Source organism: Bos indicus, chromosome 1 (assembly GCF_029378745.1).
Source record: "Bos indicus isolate NIAB-ARS_2022 breed Sahiwal x Tharparkar chromosome 1, NIAB-ARS_B.indTharparkar_mat_pri_1.0, whole genome shotgun sequence".
Classification (NCBI taxonomy): domain Eukaryota; kingdom Metazoa; phylum Chordata; class Mammalia; order Artiodactyla; family Bovidae; genus Bos; species Bos indicus.
The window spans coordinates 10505124-10531131 of record NC_091760.1 but is presented as its reverse complement, the minus strand read 5'-3'; the positions used below and the strand labels follow the sequence as shown (position 1 = coordinate 10531131).

The 26008-nt window shown below is 40.1% G+C and overlaps 1 long non-coding RNA gene across 1 annotated transcript in view; it reads left to right on the top strand.

Annotated features, from left to right (window-relative positions):
* The first annotated feature begins 424 nt into the window (after positions 1–424).
* LOC139178058 (uncharacterized) overlaps positions 425–26008 on the top strand; it is a 42288-nt gene continuing 16704 nt past the window's right edge. The window contains exon 1 of the long non-coding RNA XR_011562510.1: positions 425–738. This is a non-coding gene — a long non-coding RNA (uncharacterized lncRNA). The remainder of the gene's footprint in view (positions 739–26008) is intronic.

Here is a 26008-nt window from a genome sequence, read left to right as displayed (position 1 = left end):
AGGTAGATGTTAGCCCCATTCACTGAGATGAAGAAGGCTGAGAAAGGAAAGGTTTAGGGCTGGGACAGGGGGCATTGGGACAGGGGGCATTGGGACAGGGGGCATTGGGACAGTTGATAAGGTTCGCCTATGTTAGATGCCTATTTAGATATCCAAATGGAAATACCAAGTAGGCAACTGAGAGATTGCTCAGGGTCAGTATTAAAGCAATGAATTTGGGAATCACTTGTACATTAGTGGTGTTATAGGTTGAACTGTGCCCTTTAAAAAAGATAATTTGATGTTTTAACCTTCAGTACCTTAGAATGTAAACTTTTTTGGAAATATGGTCATTGGAGAAGGAAATGGCAACCCACTCCAGTGTTCTTGCCTGGAGAATTCCAGGGATGGGGAAGCCTGGTGGGCTGCCATCTATGGGGTCGCACAGTCGGACACGACTGAAGCGACTTAGCAGCAGCAGCAGCAGCAGGTATAATTAGTCAAGTTAAGATGAGATCATAATGAAGTGGGTGGGGCCCTAAATCCAACAAGAGACTCAGAGATACAGGCACACAAGAAGAGAGGACCGTGGGAGGACAAAGGCAGAGGTGGGGTGATGCAGCTGTAAACCAAGGCAAGCCAAGAATGGCCAGCAAACCATCAGAAGCTGGGGAGAGGCAAGGAAGCATTCCCCTACAGGATTCAGAGGGAACATGGCCCTGCTGACACCCTGACTTTGAACTTCTAGCCTCCAGAACTGTGAGACAACAAACTGCTGTTAAGTTGCCTAGCTGGTGGTACTTGGCTATTGTAGCCCCAGGAAACTAATAAGATGGAATTTAAAGTCAAGGACTTAAATAAAAACATTCAGGGAGAAAAAAATACATAGACTAGAGGGCGAAGAACTGAGTCATGAGGCACTCCAAGTGAGAGGTTCTATGTTATTGTCCCAGTTTCTGACTGATTTCTAATTCCAGTGGTAACCAAGTGCTTTCTCCCACGTAGACAAGCTTAAGATATCCTATCTAGGCCCTCCAGACATTTTGATCATGGTTTCCCTTGATTTTGTGGTTCTGTCTTTTAGAGTGACTCATACCAGTGCTGCCTTACTAAGACAAGAGACAGAAAAGCTGGCAACCTTGTAAAGTGCCACATTTATTACCATATGTTAAAGGAGTTTATGGATGTGTCGAATTCACTGCTAATAAGCAAAGGATCCAGAATACTAGGCTCCGAAGATTTCAGAACTGATTCTCTTTTCATTATCACCTGTTATCACAATCCTGAGAGCAGGCAGCCTTGACATTATGGACATGGTGATGCTCTCCTTCAGTGGATGCACAGACCCTCCTACACTACATCTGAATGTTCCATATCATAGACCAGATGAGACATTAAACCTGATGAGGAGGAAGTCCTACCTTCTGTCTACTGGAAGGAATGACCCAATATTTTTATAATTAGGATCTATAATTATCCAGCTATCATAGCAGGTTTCTTATATATATTCCCTCTTGATTATGAACAAGATATTATATACTTTACTGAAGGTCTGCCATTTTCCCTTTCTCTATGATCACAGATTTTCTATTTGTTTCTTAATTTGAGAAGTAAGCAGGGGTACAACAATATCTCTCTTTTATAAGGTTAATTCAAACTTAGGAAACTAAAGAAGTTTCTTTATTAACTGCTTAAGAGCTAAAGATGAATTAAATAAATCTAGTGTTTTAGCCTATCCATCACAAGATCATATTAGAGGCTTCATTTTTTGGTTTAGAGTCTTTCCCCAGACCTCTATTCCCAAGGCTTAACCAGCATCTCTTCCTATCTGAGGTTATTCCGTCGACTTGTGTTCTGACTTCCATCTCCTAGTTACAGTCCTAAGAGAATATTTTCCTGCTTGGGTCTCTTATTCTGCATTTTAGCATCTCTTTCTTTCTTCCTAGTTCTTTTCCTCAGTGTGTAAACATAACTGCAGATGTTATAAACTGAGAAGCTCTGTAGTCTCTTTGGTGATTTTAACTGGCGTGCATAAGTTTTGGGCAAACCCGTGTCTCTACAGATTTTGCTGCTTCTTTGAGAGATGCGCTTCTGCTTTATGAATATATTTATAAAGTAGTCTGCTTGTATACTGTAATTTATTCCCTGAGATTGTGTATATTCCTGCTTGAGCAGCTGCTTTCTGGAATGAGGATCTCAGATGTAAAGGATTTCAGGAAAGACACAGACATAATTTTAGACATACTGGAAAGAAATTAGAAAAAGGAAAGACATTTGTTTCTGAGTGTAAACGTCTTTGATTTCTAATCAGTGGTGTTGTCTAAGTGAATGACAAGGCTGCTGAGAAATGACTTGATACAGAATTACTGTGTTCAGATAAGATGTTTCTCTGGGGATCGGTGGAAAAGGCTACATCTCTGTGAGGGTGGGGAGGGGGTTTCTCTTTAAGGGAGAAGATAGTCCCTCAGTGAATCTGATTAAGTATCTAGAAGAGTGTATACAGGCTCAGAGTCATGGCACTTTGGGGGCATTCATGGAAACGTGACCTTCAAGCCTAGATAATAAAACATTATCTTCATATTTCTTCACTTCCCCTCCTCCACTGCAAAAACAAATGTCTTTCCTCTAATCCTGAGAATATGCAATGAAACATAATGGTTGTGCTCTTAGTGACCCATGGGGAATGATGAATTTACCAGAGAAAAGATGAAGAAATATAGCATTTAATTAATGAATAACTCCAGAGACTATAAATTGGATGTCTATACTTAACTATATTTGGAAAATAATTTTAGGTAAATATTTTTGTTAGAAATAAAGCAGAGTGAAATGAAAGTCAGTAGGTTGTGGTAGGAAAAACAGCAGAGTATACAAAAACAGCAACAGTATTCTAATTCTGAATAATGCTCACTTGCAGTGAGTCCTTGTAGCTAAGCCTTTATCACTCTGAGCTCTCATTTTCTGGACAATGCAGTAGGAGCACTCTTACCTTCTCTGATTACTTATACGAGAGTAGGAGTAAAATAAAATGACATATATAAGACATAGAAACATACACTCCTAAGTTATTATTTGTACCATGTGATGAACTCTTGCAAGTGTGTGTGTGTGCTTACGGACTCCAATCTGCCCACCAGGCTCCTCTGTCCATGGGATTCTGCAGGCAAGAATCCTGGAGTGGGTTGCCATTTCCTTCTCCAGGGGATCTTCCTGAAGCAGGGATCAAACGCACAACTCCTGCATTGGCAAGTGAATTCTTTACCACTGAGCCACCTGGGAAGCCCAGGAAGTGCTTTTAAGTGCATAAAAATAGTTCTTTGTATTAGTCTTCCTGGGCTGCTGTACCAAAATACCACAGACTGGGCAGCTTACACAACAAAATGTTATTTTCTCACTCTTCTGGATGTCAGAAATCCAAGATCAAAGTGTTGGCAGAGTTGGTTTCTCCTGTGGCCTTTCTCCTTGACTTGCAGACAGCCACCTTCCTGCTGTGAGTGTCCTCACATGGCCTTTGCACTGAACACACATCTCTGGTGACTCTTCCTTTTCTTACAAGGACACCAGTTGTTTGGGATTACGGCCCCACCCTTATGACCTCATAGAACCTTGCTGCTGCTGCTGCTAAGTCGCTTCAGTCATGTCCGACTCTGTGTGACCCCATAGACCGCAACCCACCAAGCTCCCCCTTCCTGGGATTCTCCAGGCAAGAACACTGGAGTGGGTTGCCATTTCCTTCTCCAGGGGATCTTCCCGACCCAGGGAACCTTAATTACCTCCATAAAGGCCTTATCTCCATACACAGTCATGTTGTGGGATATGGTTTCAACATCTGAACTTTGAGGGTACACAATTCAGACCACAACACTATCATAAGACATTTTCCTAAAACTAATGAAAATCAGCAAAATCTAAAGTATATTAGCAGTGTACAGTGGCAAATTAAAATCCCAGTCCAGGCTAATGACAATAAAAAGATTAGTTAACTGGTTCATTTATTTTCTTTCTGGATGTGGCTTAATTACAGAAAATTATTGATTTATAAAAAATACTCTGTGTTTCAATCCCAGATATAAAAGTGTGGACTGTGATTAATTACCTAGAATAAAACCATAAGTCATAATATTAAGATATGGGTTATTAAACATTGCCTCATTTATTATTATCAAGGTTCAAGATTTTATATGAACCCATATAAACAGAGGTCATGTAAGGAATTTTCTTTTGTAAAAATATTATTTTATTGATTTATTTTTGGCTGTAGTGGGTCCTTTGCTGTGCAGCTTTTCTCTAATTGTGGCAAGCAGGAGCTACTATCCATTTGCTGTACGTGGGCTTCTCATTGTGGGGGATCTCTCTTACTGTGGCACGCAGGCTCCAGGCACACGGGCCTCAGTAGCCGTGGTCTCTGGGCTCTAGAGTACAGGCTCAGTCGTTATGGTACATGGGCTTAGTTGCTCCACAGCATGTGGTACCTTCCCAGATCAGGGATCGAACTCATGTCTCCTGCACTGGCAGGTGGATTCTTTACCACTGAGCCACCAGGGAAGCCTCAAGGGATTCTCTAATTGGGATACAAAGAATAATACAGATGGCTACCTCAGTGTTAATAAGCAAAGGTGATATTGGCAGCAAACTGCTGGTTGGGGAGGTTGCTTTGTCTATTTGACCCTCAGCATCCACAGTGGCAAAATGAAGGAGTTACATTAGCAAAGACCAAATTTCTTTCTATCTTTAAAGCATAAATGGTTCTCTGCTGGCTGCTGGTTCAGGATGAGAGGGTGAGTGGTTTGGTGAAGTTGAGGGTGTTGGGGATAGGATGGAAAGAAAGCTCTTAAAGACACTCTCCTTCCTCCCTGCTCAAGGAAAATGGGTTATTCATGTGATTGGTCAGATTATATGACCATAACTGAGACACTCTTTGGAGTAGGCAGGTGAAATTGCATTTAGTGGCTACACAAAGGAATACGGCTCTCTCATCTGCCCCTTGTTCCCAGTGGCAGAAAGAGGTGTGTTGAAGCAGATCCATGCCCCCAGAAAGAGTGTCTTCATCCTGCTCTATTCTTTTTCTTCTTCTCCCCTGAGATATATAGATATGGTGGTGGTGGTTTAGTCACTCAGTCGTGTCCGACTCCTGCAACTCCATGGACTGTAGCCCACCAGGCTCCTCTGTCCATGGGATTCTCCACACAAGAACACTGGAGTGGGTTGCCATTTCCTTCTCCAGGGGATCTTCCCGACCCAGAAATCGAACCCAGTTCTCCTGCATTGCAGGTAGATTCTTTACCCACTGAGCTATGAGGGAAGCCCTATATAGATACATAATATTAATCCAACTATATCAACAATCAATAATAGATATGTATATGTACACACACATACACACACACATACATAATAGAGGGCTTACCAAGTGGCACAGTGATAAAGAATTCACCTGCCAATACAGGAGACACGGGTTCAATCCCTGTGTCAGGAAGATTCCCTGGCACAGGAAACGGCAAACCCACTTCAGTATTCTTGCCTGGAGAATCCCATGGACAGAGGAGCCTGGCGGGTTACAGTCCATGGGATCACAAAGAGTCAAAACGACTGAGCACACATAATATGCATTTTATGGCCACACGACAGGTAGGAGTTTTAGTGTTCCAGTCCTGACCAGGGAACTAAATGGAAGCTTGAAATCTTAACCACTGGACCACCTTTGAGATAAACTGAGAAAGTCCCTTGGCACCTTTTCTACTTAGGGATGGGTCTAACCATCTCTATGAAAGCCTGGACTAGTGCCCTTTGGGTCTCTTTTTTTCCAGTGGTAAGATTCAGATTCAGGTCTCTAAGCCTAACTAGAGGCTTATTGACTTTTTAAATTGCAGTATTTCAAATGACCAGCTTTTGATTTCATTGGTTTTCTTTATTGATTTCTTCTATTCAGTTTCATTGATTTCTGCTCTAATTCTCATTATTAATTTCCTTCTGCTTACTTTGGACTTAATTAGCTCTTTTTTTCCTTTCTAATTTCCTAAGGTGGAAACTTAGATGATTGATTTTGCATCTTTTTTTATCTTCTCTGCATTGAATTTTATATTTTCTCTCTAAGCACTGCTCTATTTATACTCTCCAACTATTGATACCTGGATTTTTATGTTCACTTAGTTTAAAATATTTTAAAACTTCCCTGAGCGTTCTTATTTGACCCACGTGTTATTCAGCAGTGTGCTGCTTATTGCCCATGTATGTTGGGATTTTGCAGTTGTCTTTCTGTTACTGACTTATGGTTTAATTCCACTGTGCTCTGAAAGCAGATACGTATGTTTTCTAATTTTTAAATTTAAGAAGGTGTGTTTTATGGCCAGGCATGTGGTCTGTCTTGGAGAATATTCCACATGAGCTTGAGAGGAATGAGTATTTTGCTGTTTTAAAGTAGCCTATAGATATCAATTGTATTTAATTGATTGATGATGCTGTTGCTTAATTCAACTATGTTATTTCTAATTTTCTGCCTGCTACTGTCTGTTTCCAATAGAGGAGTTTTGAAGTTTCCAACTGTGAAAGTACATGCATCTATCTATTTCTCCTTGCAGTTCTATCAATTTCAGCTTCTTGGAGTTTGACACCCTGTTGTTAGGCACATACACAATAAAGATTGTTAGGTCTTCTTAGAGAACTGACTTCCTTAACAGTTCAGTTCGGTTCAGTCTCTCAGTCGTGTCCAACTCTTTGCGATCCCATGAATCACAGCACGCCAGGCCTCCCTGTACATCATCAACTATCAGAATTCACTCAAACTCAGGTGCATTGAGTCGGTGATGCCATCCAGCCATCTCATCCTCTGTCATCCCCTTCTCCTCCTGCCCCCAGTCCCTCCCAGGATCAGGGTCTTTTCCAATGAGTCAACTCTTTGCATGAGGTGGCCAAAGTACTGGAGTTTCAGCTTTAGCATCATTCCGTCCAAAGAAATCCCAGGGCTGATCTCCGTCAGAATGGACTGGTTGGATCTCCTTGGACTGGGTTGGAGAGTCCCTTGGACTCTCAAGAGTCTTCTCTAACACCACAGTTCAAAAGCATCAATTCTTCGGTGCTCAGCCTTCTTCACAGTCCAACTCTCACATCCATACATGACCACAGGAAAAACCATAGCCTTGACTAGATGAACCTTTGTTGGCAAAGTAATGTCTCTGCTTTTAAATATGCTATCTAGGTCGGTCATAACTTTCCTTCCAAGGAGTAAGCGTCTTTTAATTTCATGGCTGCAGTCACCATCTGCAGTGATTTTGGAGCCCCCTAAAATAAAGTCTGACACTGTTTCCACTGTTTCCCCATCTATTTCCCATGAAGTGATGGGACCGGATGCCATGATCTTCGTTTTCTGAATGTTGAGCTTTAAGCCAACTTTTCCACCCTTCTCTTTCACTTTTATCAAGAGGCTTTTTAGTTCCTCTTCACTTTCTGCCATAAGGGTGGTGTCATCTGCATATCTGAGGTTAGTGATATTTCTCCCGGCAATCTTGATTCCAGCTTGTGCTTCTTCCAGCCCAGCATTTCTCATGATATACTCTGCATATAAGTTAAATAAGCAGGGTGACAATAGACAGCCTTGACGAACTCCTTTTCCTATTTGGAACCAGTCTGTTGTTCCATGTCCAGTTCTAACTGTTGCTTCCTGACCTGCATATAGATTTTTCAAGAGGCAGGTCAGGTAGTCTGGTATTCCCATTTCTTTCAGAATTTTCCATAGTTTATTGTGATCCACACAGTCAAAGGCTTTGGCATAGTCAATAAAGCAGAAATAGATGTTTTTCTGGAACTCTCTTGCTTCTTTGATGATCCAGCAGATGTTGGCAATTTGATCTCTGGTTCCTCTGCCTTTTCTAAAACCAGCTTGAATATCTGGAAGTTCATGGTTCATGTCTTGCTGAAGCCTGTTTTGGAGAATTTTGAGCATTACTTTGTTAGCATGTGAGATGAGTGCAATTGGGTGGTAGTTTGAGCATTCTTTGGCATTGCCTTTCTTTGGGATTGGAATGAGAACTGACCTTTTCCAGTCCTGCAGCCACTGTTGAGTTTTCCAAATTTTCTGGCATATTGAGTGCAGCACTTTCACAGCATCATCTTTCAGGATATGAAATAGCTCAACTGGAATTCCATCACCTCCACTAGCTTTTTTGTAGTGATGTTTCTAAGGCCCACTTGACTTGACATTCCAGGCTGTCTGGCTCTAGGTGAGTGATCACATCATCATGATTATCTTGGTCGTGAAGCTCTTTTTTGTATAGTTCTTCTGTGTATTCTTGCCACCTCTTCTTGATATCTTCTGCTTCTGTTAGGTCCATACCATTTCTGTCCTTTATTGAGCCAATCTTTGCATGAAATGTTCCCTTGGTATCTCTAATTTTCTTGAAGAGATCTCTAGTCTTTCCCATTCTGTTGTTTTCCTCTGTTTCTTTGCATGATCGCTGAGAAAGGCTTTCTTATCTCTCCTTGTTATTCTTTGGAACTCTGCATTCAGATGCTTATATCTTTCCTTTTCTCCTTTGCTTTTCACTTCTTTCCTTTTTGCAGCTATTTTTAAGGCCTCCCCAGAAAGCCATTTTGCTTCTTTGCATTTCTTTTCCATGCGGATGGTCTTGATCCCTGTCTCCTGTATAATGTCACGAGCCTCATTCCATAGCTCATCAGGCACTCTATGTATCAGATCTAGTCCCTTAAATCTATTTCTCACTTCCACTGTATAATCATAAGGGATTTGATTTAGGTCATACCTGAATGGTCTAGTGGTTTTCCCTACTTTCTTCAATTTCAGCCTGAATTTGGCAATAAGGAGTTCATGATCTGAGTCACAGTCAGCTCCTGGTCTTGTTTTTGCTGACTGTATAGAGCTTCTCCATCTTTGGCTGCAAAGAATATAATCAATCTGATTTCGGTGTTGACCATCTGGTGATGTCCATATGTAGAGTCTTCTCTTGTGTTGTTGGCAGAGGGTGTTTGCTACGACCAGTGTGTTCTCTTGGCAAAACTCTATTAGCCTTTGCCCTGCTTAATTCCGTACTCCAAGGCTAAATTTGCCTGTTACTCCAGGTGTTTCTTGACTTCCTACTTTTGCATTCCAGTCCCATATAATGAAACGGACATCTATTTTGGATGTTAGTTTTAAAAGGTCTTGTAGGTCTTCATAGAACCGTTCAACTTCAGCTTCTTCACTGTTACTAGTTGGGGCATAGATTTGGATTACTGTGATATTGAATGGTTTGCCTTGGAAACGAACAGAGATCATTCTGTCGTTTTTGAGATTGCATCCAAGTACTGCATTTCGGACTCTTTTGTTGACCATGATGGCTACTCCATTTCTCCTAAGGGATTGCTGCCCACAGTAGTAGATATAATAGTCATCTGAGTTAAATTCACCCCTTTCAGTCCATGTTAGTTGGCTGATTCCTAGAATGTCAACATTCACTCTTGCCATCTCCTGTTTGACCGCTTCCAATTTGCCTTGATTCATGGACCTGACATTCCAAGTTTCTATGCAATATTGCTCTTTACTTATATCCAAAGGGGATTCCGTGGTGGCTCAGATGGTAAAGAATCTCCCCATGATGCGGGAGACCTGGGTTCAGTCCCTGGGTCAGGAAGAGCCTCTGGAGAAGGGAATGACAATCCATTCCAGTATCCAGTATGGACAGAGGAGCCTGACAGGCTACAGTCCATGGGATTGGAAAGAGTCAGACATGATTGAGTGACTAATGCACGCACGCACACTAGGAACATCTAAGACACACACAGAGAGAAAGGTGTTTGAGAGGGGGATAAATGATTTCTTTCTTGAAATAAGCTGGTTTGGGATAAAATTATTTTTGAAATCATACATTTTAGAAATCTTTGTGAGAAAGAGCTCATGGAAACATGCAAATGGCCAACCACATCTGGCAGTTCACAGTAACAGATGAAAATCCACTTGGGACAGATAACCATTACAGATAATTTTGTAAAATTTGGCAGCCTGCTTTTTTGTTTGTTTGCTTTTTAATAATGAAAAATCACATCAGACCTATGGAGCCATATGTGTGGGGATGTGCATCTTTTAATCTGTCAAGTGATGAGACTAGGGATAAAGAATTTAGTACATTTTGTATATATTGCTGATTAAACTCCTGAGTTTTGCCACTAATCTAGGCAAAGAAGCTGGTTTAGATGACATCATTCCTTGCATTTAAGTTTGTCTGTGACTATTTTCCTGTGGACTCAATTCAAGTGGTTTTTTTCACTTGGAATAAATATACCCTAAGTGACCATCTTGATTCCTAGAACTACTGCTGTTTGTTATTGATTCTTAAGATGGCTGGGATTTTATTAGTTAGTCTTCAATATCCAGTATAAATTGAGAGTAACTGGCTTTTTTGGGAAGGAAATGTGCTCACCAGGTAACCGTTTCTGTGCCTGCAACATTTTTAAGCATCCATTCCACTTTCAGACTGTTTATCTCCCCACTCTCCGCTGGAAAATCAGTAGGAAATTAAAACTAATTTTAATATTGCACAAAGCAAACATAATTAAGAAAATGTATAAAAAATTAAAAAGCTGCTATCCTCATAATGCAGTTCAAAGCTAAAGAGAAATGATGTTTTAATTATGGGCTCATCTGAGTTATGTGCCATTGCTTCCCAAGAGAGATGTCTGTTTCAATCCAAGTGCAGGGCTCAGTACTTCATCATTACACCTTGTGTGGGTGTAAAAGGAAGTAAAATTGTTTTGCCTACTCTCCTTCCTTCTTTCTTGTCTGGGTGTGAGGATGGATTATGGGAAGAAGCGGACACGACTGAGTGACTGAACTGAACTGAACTGGGGATGGGTTATGGTAAGAATTCTCAATCCAACATTCATTCTCAATCCAACATTCATTCTCAATCCAATACTTTTGTTATTCAGCTGCTCAGTCGTGTCTGGCTCTTTGTAACCCCATGGACTACAGTACACCAGGCTTCCCTGTTCTCCACTGTGTCCTGGAGTTTGCTCAAACTCATGTCCATTGAGTCAGTGATGACATCCAACCATCTCACCCTCTGTCATCCCCTTCTCCTCTTGCCCTCAATCCTTCCCAGCATCAGGGTCTTTTCCAATGAGTCAATTCTTCACATTGGGTGGCCAAAGGATTGGAACTTCAGCTTCAGCATCAGTCTTGCAATGAATATTCAGGCTTGATTTCCTTTAGGATTGACTGGTTTGATCTTGCAGTCCAAGGGACTCTCAAGAGTCTTCTCCAGCAGCACAATTCAAAAGAATCATTAGTTCTTCAGCACTCAGCCGTCTTTATGGTCCAGCTCTCACACCCACCCATGACTACTGGAAAAACCATAGCTTTGACTATATGGGCCTTTGTCAATGAAGTGATGTCTTTGCTTTTTAATACACTGTCTAGGTTTGTCTAGCTGCAGGGTAGGAGAAGGAGCTATTATTGAACAGCTTCTTCTAGGGAATGTCAGTTATCCCTTTTGTTTCAATCACACTCAATTCCTCAAGCATTTTTTTTTTTAATTATAATTGATTTACAATGTTGTGTTAGCTTCAGGTGTACAGCAAAAATGTATGTATTCTTTTTTAGATTCTTTTCCATTATAGATTATTACAAGATATTGAATCAGCCTATTTGTTTTGTAGAGCCAACAGATTTGCTTTTTGGGAAGGGAGGTGACTTTCAGCTGTCCCCAACCAGCTAAATCCTTTATCACTCATCTGTCCGTTTTTCCATTTTTCAAGATTTTTTGGACCTATTCACTCTTTCTTCTTCTACTCTTTTTATCCTTATGGGATTATGACTTTTACCTTTTTTCTCTCTTTACTGTCATTTTGGTTAGATTCTTGAAGGCAGCATGAGAAAATGTATCTGAAATAGATGTCCCTGTGACAGTGTTTTGAGTGAAATGCTCTCTGCCTTTCTCCCTACAATCTTCCTCCTTTATTTCTATCTCACTTATGCCTTGAAAGGTACCTATAAAGTTCTCAACCAGCTGTAAATTTACCACCATCAAGATATTAGCTGACAGTAGCTTAAAGATTAGCCTAGGTGGGAACATTATATATATATTTCCTGTTCCAGAAACAACATGTTCTCTTTGCATTGAGAAAAACAATACAAAAGGATACAAAGAACAAAATTTCTTTTAAATGAGGGTCTGAAAGACCAAAACCTCCCCCTTTAGACTACCGCAGAATAAATAAATCTTGATTGAAGGTTTAGGCTGATCCAGTTGCTTTGGGAGAAACTATCTCCATCTGTCTAATTAACCTGGGTCAATTCAGACAACTGGTCCTCTTTGAGATTCAAGTAGCTGTTATGATATTAATCAAAATTTCCCATTGCAGATAAACTACTGAGTGAATCAAAAAAGCGTCATTTAAAGGAGTGCTTTTTTTTTTTAAGTCAGTAATTTTTACACTGGGGCTACTTTTTAGTTGATTAGTCTTGATGACATTTCAAGTAGTGTTTCCACACCAAAAGATACGGGGGGAAAGCTCTTTTTTTCCCAAAATTTTAGGCATCTGTTCAAATTTATGAAAAAAAAAATGCATTCTTAAACATATTTCAGTTGAAGGCATTAAGACAGATTAAGAAAATAACCCAACACTCAACTGTGAAAAATGACTAAAGTAGATCTCTTTTGAATTACTATTTGTGTTATGCACTCCGTCAATAAAGCCTTGATAGCTGGAGAGACCTTCCCGTAAACACAAGAAACAAGTTCTTGAATGCTTTCACAAATCCTTGAAAAAATAAATTCTTGAATATATTATTTTTTGTAAAGTAGACAGAAAATGAAACAAACCTCCCAATTCCCAAGGAAAACATAAGCAGTAATTAAAAATCTATTATTAAACAGTGAGAAGAGCAAAATTTATTTTTATGGCTCTCTGGAAATAATGGAAGTGCTTTTAAAAATCCGTATGTGTAACAATATTTACTTTAAGTCAGTTCCACCTACAGAACATTCCCAACTGAAAATTTTAGAAATTTTATCTGATGTTAAATCTTTAACCAAGTAGCTGGTATAGTCATATTCTTCAGTCCCTCTAGGAAAATCACATTGTTCAGGCTTTCATCCTGTTTCATTTTTAAAAAAAGAAACTTTTGAGATTTGATCATCTTTCTAGTTTTAGTCGAGGGTTAAAGAAAAAACTGCATATTGAATCATTTAATGACTTAATCATTTAAGGTGTCTAATGTGCTGAGCTGAAGGTATTGAAGGCCAAAGAACATAGGATTTAATCACAGAATTTCCTGCATTATTTGAGATTTTAATTTTATCACAAAGTACTTCTTAATCTGCCTCCAGGAGTGAACCTCTGGGAGGCCTGACATCTGGATGGGCTTAGGGAATAGCCTGGAAAACTGACTTCTGCTTCTCAGAAAGTGTTTAGAACATGCTGGGGCTTGCCTTGCAGGTAACTCACACACCTGTTAAGGAGGTGCAGTTGTAGTCGGATTCTTTACCACAGTCCAGTGGTGAGAAGCAGGGCACGAGGACCTAAAATCAGTCAGTGAGTACACCAGAAGCTTCTCTCGCCTGCTTTTATTCTTTCTCCTCCTGGATGGAATCACACACAGCTGTACATACTACCTCCTTCCACCATAGTTCTGGGAATTGACAAATTGTGTAATCTCTTTATGTAACTAAGTCCACACATTTTGATATCTTTTCTCCTCAGCTGAGCTCTTGTACTTGCTCTTGTTGACTAGTTTTTCCATCACTGCTGTTGCTGCTGCTAAGTTGCTTCAGTCGTGTCTGACTCTGTGCGACCCCACAGACGGCAGCCCACCAGGCTCCCCCATCCCTGGGATTCTCCGGACAAGAACGCTGGAGTGGGTTGCCATTTCCTTCTCCAATGCATGCAAGTGAAAAGTGAAAGTGAAGTCACTCAGTCGTGTTCAACTCTAGCGACTCCATGGACTGCAGCCTACCAGGCTTCTCTGTCCATGGGATTTTCCAGGCAAGAGTACTGGGGTGGGGTGCCGTTGCCTTCTCCAAAACTCAGACACCATCATTTCATTGTGGTATCAATGCAGTACCACCAACTCAGAGTATTCAAGACATTGGAGTATTTTATTAGAAATACATCTGCTTTCCAGAAGATTAAGACTTAGCCTCTGAAATGTAGCAAAGGTTGCAAATTTTTACTTTTAGGTTCACGTGAGAAATACTGTTTACTTTTCCTAATAAGTTCTCTTTTCCACTTTTACTCTTTCTTCAATGTATTTTTGGATCACTTAGCATTAGTTTGATCATTGGGAAAATCCCAGTGTCATTTAAGTCAGGGGTGGTAACTCCCAATGTGTTATTGTCAATATTGCCAAATTGCTCTCCAGAGTAATATATACGAGTTCTCCCATCTCAGAGGAAGTCTTCTCTGACACCTGTCTCCCACCATGAAGTGCCAGGGCTAGCTCATACCAGTTGATGTGCATATCTCTTCCCAACTTTGCATTCATCATAGGCAAGTTGGTAGTGTAAATCAACAATGGTGGGAATGTTTACAGCTTTGGGACTAACCACTGCTACAAATCAGCCCTCTTTTCTCTAAGCTGGTGGTTCAACATTTACCAGCATACCACTGTTCCCAGATTATCTATATGTGCAGATATATTCTGCTATGCTTTAGACTAGATAGCAAAAAGGATCCATCTGAAAATGTCTTTTCAAAGCAACCTTCAAATCCTGAGAAGATACCAGATCGTCTTCAGTAGCTACCAACACCTTATGTTGGACTGTTTTCAATGCTGATTTGAAGAATCAGTACCAAGGAAGTTCAGCCCCTTCAGTGTTTCCCAAAGATTCTTTCGTAAACTCTTTAACATACTTTCTGAAAGGTCCTCTTAAGAATGTGTTGAATCATGTGTTCACTTCTGAGTGGTTCAGTATCATAAAAGAAAATCTGTTATTACTTAAATATTTTAAACCTTATAGAAGATACAAAGAATATTATAGTGACCAGGTATCCACAGTCAAGCTTAAATGAAATTAGTTGAAGCTTCCTGTCTTTTTCTTATACATAATCAGTATATTGTTTTTTCTTTTTTGAACTTTATACAAATATTAGACTGTATATAATACTCTGGGATTTGCTTTTTTTACTCTACATTATGTTTGTAAATGCCACATATTATTCTGTTTGGCTATAGTTCATTCTTTTGCACTGCTATATAATATTCCTTTGTAGAATAAGAAGTTTCCTGTCTCTTATCTCACTCTAGTTTCTGCAGAGGTAACTGCTATTATCTGTATGATGATCAACATTTTTACATATTTCTTGATAAATTTTATACATATGTGCTATTTTATTGTTTTGAATATATATTTAAGGTATCATAACATTCTTTGAAACTTTTTTTGCTCAATATTATATTTGTGAGAATTGTCCAAGTTATTTTAGTTATTTTCATTGCCAATAGTATTTGGTTTAAGGATAAATATATATATATATATATATATATATGTATTAAAATCTATCCATTCTGCTGACAACACATCTATGCTGTTTTGACATTATGGGTTTTATAAAAAATGCTGCTGTGAACATTTTTGTCAGTGTCTACTTATGCACATATCTGAGAGTTTCTTTATTTTTTATTTTATTTTTTTAATTTTTTTTGAGAGTTTCTTTAGAACATGTAAGTAGAAGTGGAATTACTGGATAATGGAAAATGCATCTCTATAACTTTCTTAAATATTGCCAAATTGCTCTCCAAAGTAATTATAATAATTTACATTTCATCCAGCAGAATATATGAGTTCTAGCTACTCCATAATCTCCCATAAATGTGTTCTTGTTAGATTTCAATGTTGGCTAGTATGATGGATGGGAAGTTAACAAACTGGTTTTAAGTAAATACGTATTAGATCTGTATATTACTAAACACAGTATAGCAGTAAACACAAAAACCAGAATAACCAAATATACCTCAAAAAGAGAATGGGTAAAAAAGCAATAAAAAGGAATGCAGTACAGCTACATCAAAAATATGCATAAATCACAAAACAAAAATAGAAATTATCATATTGGATAGCTCTATTAATTACAGGGAAATTATTTGTTCACAAGAGTGCAAAGGAACTTTCTGGGCTAATGGAGATGTTCCATATAGTTTGAGCATTGAGTATTGGTTACACAAGTGTATATATTTGTCAAAATTCATCCAACTGTACATTTAAGATATGTACATTTTATAGAATGTAAATCGTCCATCATTTTTAAGAATACTGGAAGGAAACAGAAGTTCCAGGATAAAAGAAAAAATATTGACTTTGAGAATTCACAGCCTTTTCCCCATCTCCACATTGAGAGAAAGACTCCTTTGCTGCTTGAGCAGCATTCAGGGTTGCCTTCTTGTTTTACTATTATTTTAAATCTATAACTTAATCAGGACAATGGAAGCAACTGCAGAGATTTAGGGAGAAAAATTTGAGGGTGTGGGTTGGAAGGAGAAGGGAGACTGGGAGCTACCTTGCCACATTTTGAAAGATAATGAAAGAGATTCTTGATAAAGAGATTTTAACACATTTTGCTCAGAGTTCAAAATATAGTCTCTCTTTGTTTTCCCAAAGCAGCAATAAAAATTTAAATTGCCTTCCAATTTCTCTTCGATATCACACTGGTGCTTCATCTAAATGTCTTCTCTTTGCTGAGATATACCAGCTAACAGTGTCTCCTGAGACACACAGGCATAATAGGTTAAATTTTAGTACACTTTTATGACTATTCTTAAGACACAGAAGAAAGTTTTAGCTTTTTTTTCAAGTGATAAGTGACATTCACTGGTTAATTTATTTTAAATTGATTACATAGGAAAAATGTGATTTAAAAATAAATAATAAAAGAGATGTAATTTATATTTGAAGTCAAATACATGTGGAGCATTAAGAACTATGGTACTGAAAACATATAAAAGCAGCTTTTATTATCTGCTGCTGGGAAATCTTGCTATTTGTAATTTTTTTTTTTTTTTTGTAATTTTGTGTTTGTTTTTAGATGAACACATAGGAGCTGCCATTTAAAATTATTGAATTATGCATGGTCAATACACTTTGCTAGTTTAAGGAAGCTATTTCCAAACAACTGAGAGTCAAAATAGATTCCATTTCTGTGTTCTGTCTTTGGGCATTGATTTTTAACTTCAAAAAATCGCTTTAAGATGTTAGTTAAGAATTTTGACCTAGTAAAGATTACCCTGAAGTGAAAGCTTAGACTTCATCCTTTGTATGCCTCTCGTGTGCTTTGGTGCTCAGGTGTGTTGGACTCTTTGCAGCCCCATGGACTGTAGCCCACCAGGCTCCTCTGTCCATAGAAATTTCCAGACAAGAATACCGAGTGGATTGCCATTTCCACACCAGGAGATCTTCCTAGCCGAAAGATTAAATCCAGGTCTCTTGCATCTCTTGCATCATCAAAATCGAAAGGGACATTCTTTATCACTATTATCTTCAATTCAAAATGGTTATTTCTTATGCTTCTTCCTTTAATGAATGGCCTAATATGAGTATACATTACACGGGGTATGACCAAAATTGAAAGCAGTAAAAAAGGCAATGGCACCCCACTCCAGTACTGTTGCCCGGAAAATCCCATGGATGGAGGAGCCTGGTAGGCTGCAGTCCATGGGGTCGCTAAGAGTCAGACACGACAGCGACTTCACTTTCACTTTCCACTTTCATGTATTGGAGAAGGAAATGGCAACCCACTCCAGTGTTCTTACCTGGAGAATCCCATGGATGGAGAAGCCTGGTGGGCTGCAGTCCATGGGGTCGCACAGAGTCGGACACGACTGAAGTGACTTAGCAGCAGCAGCAGCCCCTCAAAACTACCATGGGGTCCAGTCAGATCCAACTGAAACAAAAATCTACGAGTGATACTCAAGAGGCAAAACAGGCCACTCCCTTAAAGGGGTTGTGACTTACATCAAGGTGGCTCTCTTCTGTAGAGGGTAATCACCTAGAGGGATGGGGGAAGGAAAGCTCAGTATTGGGAAAGGAGCACATCAATCCAGGAGAGGGATCCATGACCCAAACCAGAGCGCCCACCAGAGGGAGAGAGTTAGGTCAAGACAGGCTGTGCGTGCGTGCTAAATCTCTTCAGTCATGTCGGGCTCTGCGAGACATTACGGGCTAAAGCCCTCCAGGCTCCTCTGTCAGTGGGATTCTCCAAGCAAGAATACTGGAGTGGGTTGCCATGCCCTCCTTCAGATCTTCCTTACCCAGGAATTGAACCCAAGTCTCTTATGTCTCCTCCATTGACAGGTGGGTTCTTTAGTACTAGCGCCACCTGGGAAGCCCTATCCGGGGATCAAAGGGATGCAGGAAGTGAGATAGGAAATTAGATGAAGCAGAGGTAGGTAGGTATGCTCTTTCACAGAACATAAGTGGGTTGGAATCTGGCACTGTATTTCTATGTTTGACAAGTTTTCCCCAATGAGAGTTCATATGCATGGCCTTATTTCAAATTGTGGTGTTAGTCTAAGATCTTTGTTTCACCTGTGTGGTTCAATATATGTTATGAACACAACTTATCACTGTTTTTGAAACAAATGCCATTTTATATAAAATCTATTACTTTAATGTAACTTTCAGCTTTTATACTTGTAGCTATTATTATGATAATTATCTACACTTCCAAGGCATGTTTTATTTGTGTATCACGGATTCTTAATGAAAAATTTTCTTTACCCTCTATTCTCCTCTTGGAGGTTATGTGGCAATTATACATCCTTTTTGCTCATGCATAATGCATGAATAATACAGAACTAGGTTATTGAAGTATTTCACTTATCTCCTGCCATCACTTTTGCAGCCGATGTGTATTGAGTAGAGATTTAATATACAGGTGTTTCTTCCCATCTTTTATGCCCCAATTGCAAATCTAGGTTTGTGTACAGAAAAGAGAGTTTAAGGGAGTTGGTTAATTTTTGAAATAAGCAATAAACTAAATTGGATTCTGGTGTTTGTTCTGCTATTAACTATGTGTGGGACGTGATCCACACAGTTTTATCTCTCTTGATCTCATTTAGTATTTGCAAAGGACAGTTTCAGATTGCATTATTTTTATTAATTTTTTCCATTGTTTTTTGCTTTTATTTGTTTCTTTCTATCTTTTATTTAACTATTTAAAATTTTTTTACAGTGCTGTGTTGGTTTCTGCCATACAACAATGCAATTTAGCCATAATTATACATACATCCCCTCCCTCCCTAGACTCCCTCCCCTCCCTGCTTCCCATCTCTCCAGGTCATCACAGAGCTCCAGACTGGGCTCCCTGTATTACACAGCAACTTCTCACCAATATCCAACTTACCCCTGATAGTGTACATATGTTGATGCTACCTTCTCCATCCGTCCCACTCTCTGCCTCCCCCACCATGTCCACAAGTCCATTATCTAAATCTGCATCCTCATTCTCCAGCACCCCCCCATCGCAAGTGGGTTCATCAATATTTTTCTAGATTCCATATATATGTGTCAATATACTATATTTTTTTCTCTTTCTGACTTACTTCACTCAGTATAACACACTCTAGGTTCATCCATCTCACTAGAACTGAGTCAAATTCATTCATTTTATGGCTGAGTAATATTCCATTGTATATATGTAGCACATCTTCTTTATCCGCTCCTTTGTCGATGGACATCTAGGTTGCTTCCATGTCCTATCTATTGTAAACAGTCTGCTGTGAAGATTGAGGTAGATATGTCATTTTCAATTACGATTTTCTCAGAGTAATTACTTTACAATGTGTGGTGGTCTCTGTCACACATCAGTACAACTCAGTCATGGTTATATATATATATATATATATGTATATATAAATATTTATTTATATATATATATATCCCTTCCCTCTTAAGCCTTGTTCTCCCACCCATTCAACTGTCTCTGTCACACATCAGTGCAACTCAGTCATAGTTTTATATATATATATATAAATATTTACTTATATATATATATATATATATCCCTTCCCTCTGAAGCCTTGTTCTCCCACCCATTCAATTGTTTTTAATGACACTGCTCACTCTCATTTCACTGTCCGTTTAATGGATAGACAGAATTTTTCTATCTATTCACAATGTTCAATTTTTTCTCAAAGAAAATGAATCTTGCCATATTCACTACAGCTCTAGTCCCACAGATCATTTTGGTGCACAATTAAATTCCAAACATACTTTCACTTGGTTTTCTAAACTCAAATCTATCCAAAGCTGTAGTAGGTTCAATCTATAGCTATAAACTCCTATGGTATAAAAGATGCAATAGCTTCATTATTTTAAAACTGATAAAAAATTCGTAACAACCTTCCATTGTCACTGAGTATGAGAAAAATTCAAATACCCTTTCAGAACTGTTTCTCTGTTCCCCATCTTAGGTTGCGAGTGAGAAGATAGTTCACATGTTTCCATGAGGAAGGGGGCGGGTCCCAGACCCACGTGTGGATTGCTGTGTGTCGTCAGAACTCTCATGGGTCTCTCGTCTAGCTGGGTACCTACTCTGTGTCTGCGACAGTCCAGCTGGTTTCTCTGGTTATGTGGTGAACTGTGTTTTCTCCTCTGCTGATGTCTGCCATGGGGAAGTTTCTCTGTGGGCTCCATCCATCCTTCTGGTTTCTGCACTATGACTTCTGGTCGCTGGTTCCTTGTGAGGTGTAACTTCAGGCTTTTTCTTCAGGACAGTCTTCAGGCTTTTTCTCTGCAGCATCTTGAAGCTGAGGATGCAGTGGAGTGTGATTTCTACCTGTTCTTCCCGATCATTTGAAAGTGAATCAAAAATTGCCCCTCTGTGGCATTCTTTGGCTTTCCTGGGGGATTTTTTTTGAGAGTCCGGAGAGTTGGCCTCTTTGTGAGCAATCCCTTGCTTCCTTCCCTGCTGCTAAGTCACTTCAGTCGTGTCCGACTCTGTGTGACCCCATAGACATCAGCCCACCAGGCTCTCCTGCCCCTGGGATTCTCCAGGCAAGAACATTGGAGTGGGCTGCCATCTCCTTCTCCAGGCCCATGTAACACCAGCAATTTCTGCCACTCTGATCTCAAATCTAAGAGGAATCAGTTTGATGATTTTTATCTTCTTCCAGCTCATTATTCCAATCAGCCATTTTCAGCCTGGAAGGCACACTGACATATATGGCCCTCATCTTAAGTTACCTTGAAAATATCCCGGGACCCACTGGGGGCAAAATCACACTGCTCTAGGGTTCCTCAACTTATCTGGCTGCTTTTAGCAAATTTTAGCAAATCTATTACATAAGCCTGAACATGAACGTCTGACCGTCTGTACATTTTTCCCCCCTCCTCTTTCCTAGGCCCTTCCCGGGACCTAGAAAGTTTGTCTCACTTCCTTTTTTTGTCTGGTAGCAACTTCTCTTGTGTCAGTTCTGTCCTCTAACTATCCAAAGTGGGATTCATTTCCCATCTGCCCTGGAGGTAAGATGGTTACCAATAGGAATGGTACTTTAGGTAGTATTGAAAACAAACATATCATTCTCACTGCATGAAGTTAAATCCCCTCAAAACGGAAAGACCAGTTGCTGCATCTTGTATTAAGGAGAAGAAAAAATGCTTCATGGGGCCCTTTAGTGTTGATGGCAATGGATATCACTCTGGGGTACTGCTCTGATCCACTTACTGGGTGACCCTGTGGGCTACTGGGCTTCCCTGTGGTCCAGGGAAGCTTCTTCAGTAGGGCAAGCAACTCTGCTGTTTGGGCATTTTGAATCAGCAGAATCAATTTTATTTGAACTTCTTTTAGCTGATTGCTTTGTTCTGTGGTTCCTATAACAGATCCCAGGAGGGGGATAACTGAGCCCTCTAAGGCAGCATGTTTCACACTGTGTGTTGTGACCCTTTAGTGAGTTATGCAAGATCCGTTCAACAGGTCTTGAGCAGCGTTTGAAAAGATATGAAAGAGGGTAGAATAGAAAGGAAAATATCAGAGTACATAGCCTATAGTAAGGCAACATTTATTGAAACTTTATTTTTGTTCAGGGTCTTCTGAGTGCATTGTTCAGTTCAGTTCAGTTGCTCAGTCATGTCCGACTCTTTGCAACCCCATGGACTGCAGCATGCCAGGCCTCCTTGTCCATCACCAACTCCCAGAGCATGCTGAAACTCATGTCCATTGAGTCAGTGATGCCATCTAACCATCTCATCCTCTGTCCTCCCCTTCTCCTCATGCCTTCTATCTTCTTTCCCAGCATCAGGGTCTCTTCAAATGAGTCAGCTCTTCGCATCAGGTGGCCAAAGGATTGGAGTTTCAGCTTCAACATCAGTCCTTCCAATTAATATTCAAGACTGATTTCCTTTAGGATAGACTGGCTGGATCACCTTGCAGTCCAAGGGACTCTCAAGAGTCTTCTCCAACATCGCAGTTCAAAAGCATCAATTCTTCGGCACTTAGCTTTCTTTATAGTCCAACTCTCACATCCATACATGATTACTGAAAAAACCATACCTTTGACTAGATGGACCTTTGTTGGTAAAGTAATGTCTCTGCTTTTTAATATGCTGGCTTGGTTGGTCATAGCTTTTCTTCCAAGGAGCAAGCGTCTTTTAATTTGAGTGCATTGTACTGGATTACAAATTAAAATGCATTTCTTACTGAATCATATGGCCACAGTTTTTGGAGGCTGCTTCTCTAAATATTTGAGCAAAGTCATGCCTGCTTGGTTAGATAACTTGTTTCGAGAAACAGCTTTTGGCTTGGTACTGGAACTGGAAAGTGGTGACAAGGTCCCTGATGGTTAATACCAGAGGACCATTTTGCTCTTCATGAGCTGGGTTTTATCTGATCCACATATCTAAAAAGTAAGACCTGCCCAGCACCACTGTGCCATCAAATGGAAGTGGCATATATGGAGTCAGGTACTAATTGATCCAGGCTTCTCTGGTGGCTGAGGGGTAAAGAATCTGCCTTCCTGCAATGCAGAAGACCTGGGTTTGATCCCTGGGTCGGGAAGATCCCCTGGAGGAGAACATGGCAGCCCACTCCAGTATTCTTGCCTGGAGAATCCCATGGACAGAGAGGAGCTTTGGGGGCTGTAGTACCTGGAGTCACAGAGTTGGACATGACTGAGCAGCTAACACTTTCACTTTCATGGACTTTATGTCCCTTCCAAACTTTAATGTTGAAATACTAAGGTAATTTTGTTTGGTGGTAAGGCTTTTTGGGGGTAATTAGTTCACAGAAGTGGAGCCTTCATGATGAAAATAGTGTCCTTATAAAAAGAGAAAAGGGAGTTCCTTGGTGGTCGAGTGGTTAAGACTCCAGGCTTATACTGCAGGGTGCACGAATTTGATCCCTGGTTGGGGAACTAAAATCCTGCACGCTGCTTAACAAAGCAAAGAAAGTGAAGTCACTCATGTGTCTGACTCTTTGAGACCCCGTGGACTGTAGCCTATCAGGCTCCTCCATCCATGGGATTTTCCAGGCAAGAGTGCTGGAGTGGATTGCCATTTCCTTCTCTAGGGGATCTTCCTGACCCAGGAACTGAACCCGGGTCTCCCACTTTGCAGGCAGATGCTTTACCTTCTGAGCCACCAGGGAAGCCCTTGGGGTGGCAAAAAAATAAAAATTAAAAAATAGAAAAGAGGAAGAAAGCTAGCTTTCTCACTGTTCTCCATCATATTATAGTTAGAGCCTGCCTGGATAATATAGAATAATCTGCCATGTCAAGATTCTAAACTAAATCACATCTGCATGCATGAAGTCCCTTTAGTCATGTCTGACATTTTGTTACCCCGTGGACTGTAGCCCACCAGACTCCTTTGTCCATGGGATTCTCTTGGCAAGAATACTGCAGTGGGTTGCCATTTCCTTCTCCAATCACATCTGTAAAGTCCCTTTTTGCATAAAAGGTAATATTGGCACGTTCCAGGTGTTGGGCTCTGGGTATCACTGGGGGCCATTACTCAGCCTATCATATTGTGTACTCTGTCACTTGTATCTGAAAACTTTCTAGTGGGTACTCACTTTAATATGCATGGGAGGTGTGCCAGCAATTTCCCAGGCTCTAAGTTGATGACTTTGGGCTCCTTCCACTTTTAAAGAAAATATTTTTCCTGATTTTTAATCTAGGATGATTACTGTCATCCTAGATTTAGATATTCTATTGCTTCTTCTCATGCCATGAACACCTTCATCCCTGAACCTATTGAATATCTAAGCTTCATCATAGTACCGTATGTAACATTGCTCCTAACCAAATAACTCATTTTATAATTAAAAAAATAAAAGGTGTGGACTGAGGCTCATGGGAGTCACAAGTCTTACCTTGAGGTGGTAGAAGAGAAAATGGTAATTCTCGTATTTACACAGGCATGCAAAATGTTCCTTCTGTCCCTAGACTCCGAGATAGTTTCATTGGGAGATTTTAGGGATCAAAGAATAAATGACTTTATTATGAAACACAAGAGTTTCTTCAAAATGAGACTGGCCATTTCAGGCTTCAGGTTTTACAGCCACTGGATGACATCCAAAAAAGGACGAGAAAGAGAAGAAGAAGAAGGAGAAAAGAAATGGTAGTGATTCCTGGGGTGATTTATCCTATCAAAGGGATAAATTGGTGTATGTATCTATATCTCTTTATTTGCTACTTAACATGCATTTGTGGGCTTCCACAGTGGCTCAGTGGGAAAGGATCCGCCAGCAATATGGGAGATGCAGGAGACACAGGTACAGTCCCTGGGTCAGGAAGATCACCTGGAGGAGGATGTGGAAACCACTCCAGTATTATTGCCTGGAGAATCCCATGGACAGAGGAGCCTGGTGGGCTATGGTCCATAGGATTGCAAAAAGTTTGACTCAACTGAACTGACTTAGCATAGCATGTATTTGTATATATTTAATGCACATATACCTCCACCTTTGTGCTTAAAATGTCATTTAGATTAAACATCAAAGAATATCAGAATAGAATCCTGACGGAGCTGGAGAAAAATAGCAATCTTGCAGATGACTGGGTTTGGTGCCATTAATAACTGTGACACATTTACAGTCTTGGCTGATAAGTTCAAAGGACAGATTTGAAGCAAAGCATAAAAGTGGCTGTTGGGCTGGAGATGCTTGGTGATCAGGGCCTCTTGAGCCTTCCCTGATCTTCATTTGAAAAGAGCTGGTTACAACATTCTGTCTGACCACAGTGAATTCCTGCCAGATTGCCAGAGGTTGAGTTGGGGCCTACCAAGCCGCTCATCACCCTCACCAAGTCACATTTAAATAACTAGCTTAATATGGATGCAAACCTGCATTTACTAAGCCAGGTTGCTGGGCTCTAGCAGTCAGGTTCCAAGTATGATCTCTAGCTATGCCTCCAGTGCCATCTGCTCCATTATCTACAAGTTGTGTTGTGATGACCAGGCATCACCTATTTACATTTTATAACTACATAACCGTTGGTGTCTCCTGGACAAGACTGTGGAGGCTCTTTGCCTGGTCTCCTGTACACTGTGTTCTGCTCAGAACACCACATCTAGTGTAGGGCATATTCTCATTGTATCCTGTTCACTCTCACGGAAGCATCAGAATCACTTCATCACAAAAAGACTTCACCTAAATAGATTGAGTGGGCTTCGGAAAGAACACAGGGAAGTGAATGTCCCTGAGTGTATGTCACAGTTTGATTCTTTCATGCTCATGTAACCGACTATAAGGCAGGCTTCTGCATATTAGGTTGAATTCAGGGGCCCTCGGCCTTTCGTAGGCCATGAACATCTTTGACTCTCTGGTGAAACCTATGAAACCCTGCTCAGTATTTTTTCAAACTTCACAAAATAAAAATAAATAGAATCACAAAGAGGATCAACCACTTACAATGCAATTATCAAAATAATCAGCTTTTAGTATTTTGAGATAGTGATATTTGTGCTTTCTGAAAGTGAAAGTCGCTCAGTCATGTCCGACTCTTTGTAACCCCATGGACCATACAGTCCATGGAATTCTCCAGGCCCAGAATGCTGGAGTGGGTAGCCGTTCCCTTCTCCAGGGGATCTTCCCAAACAGGGATCAAACC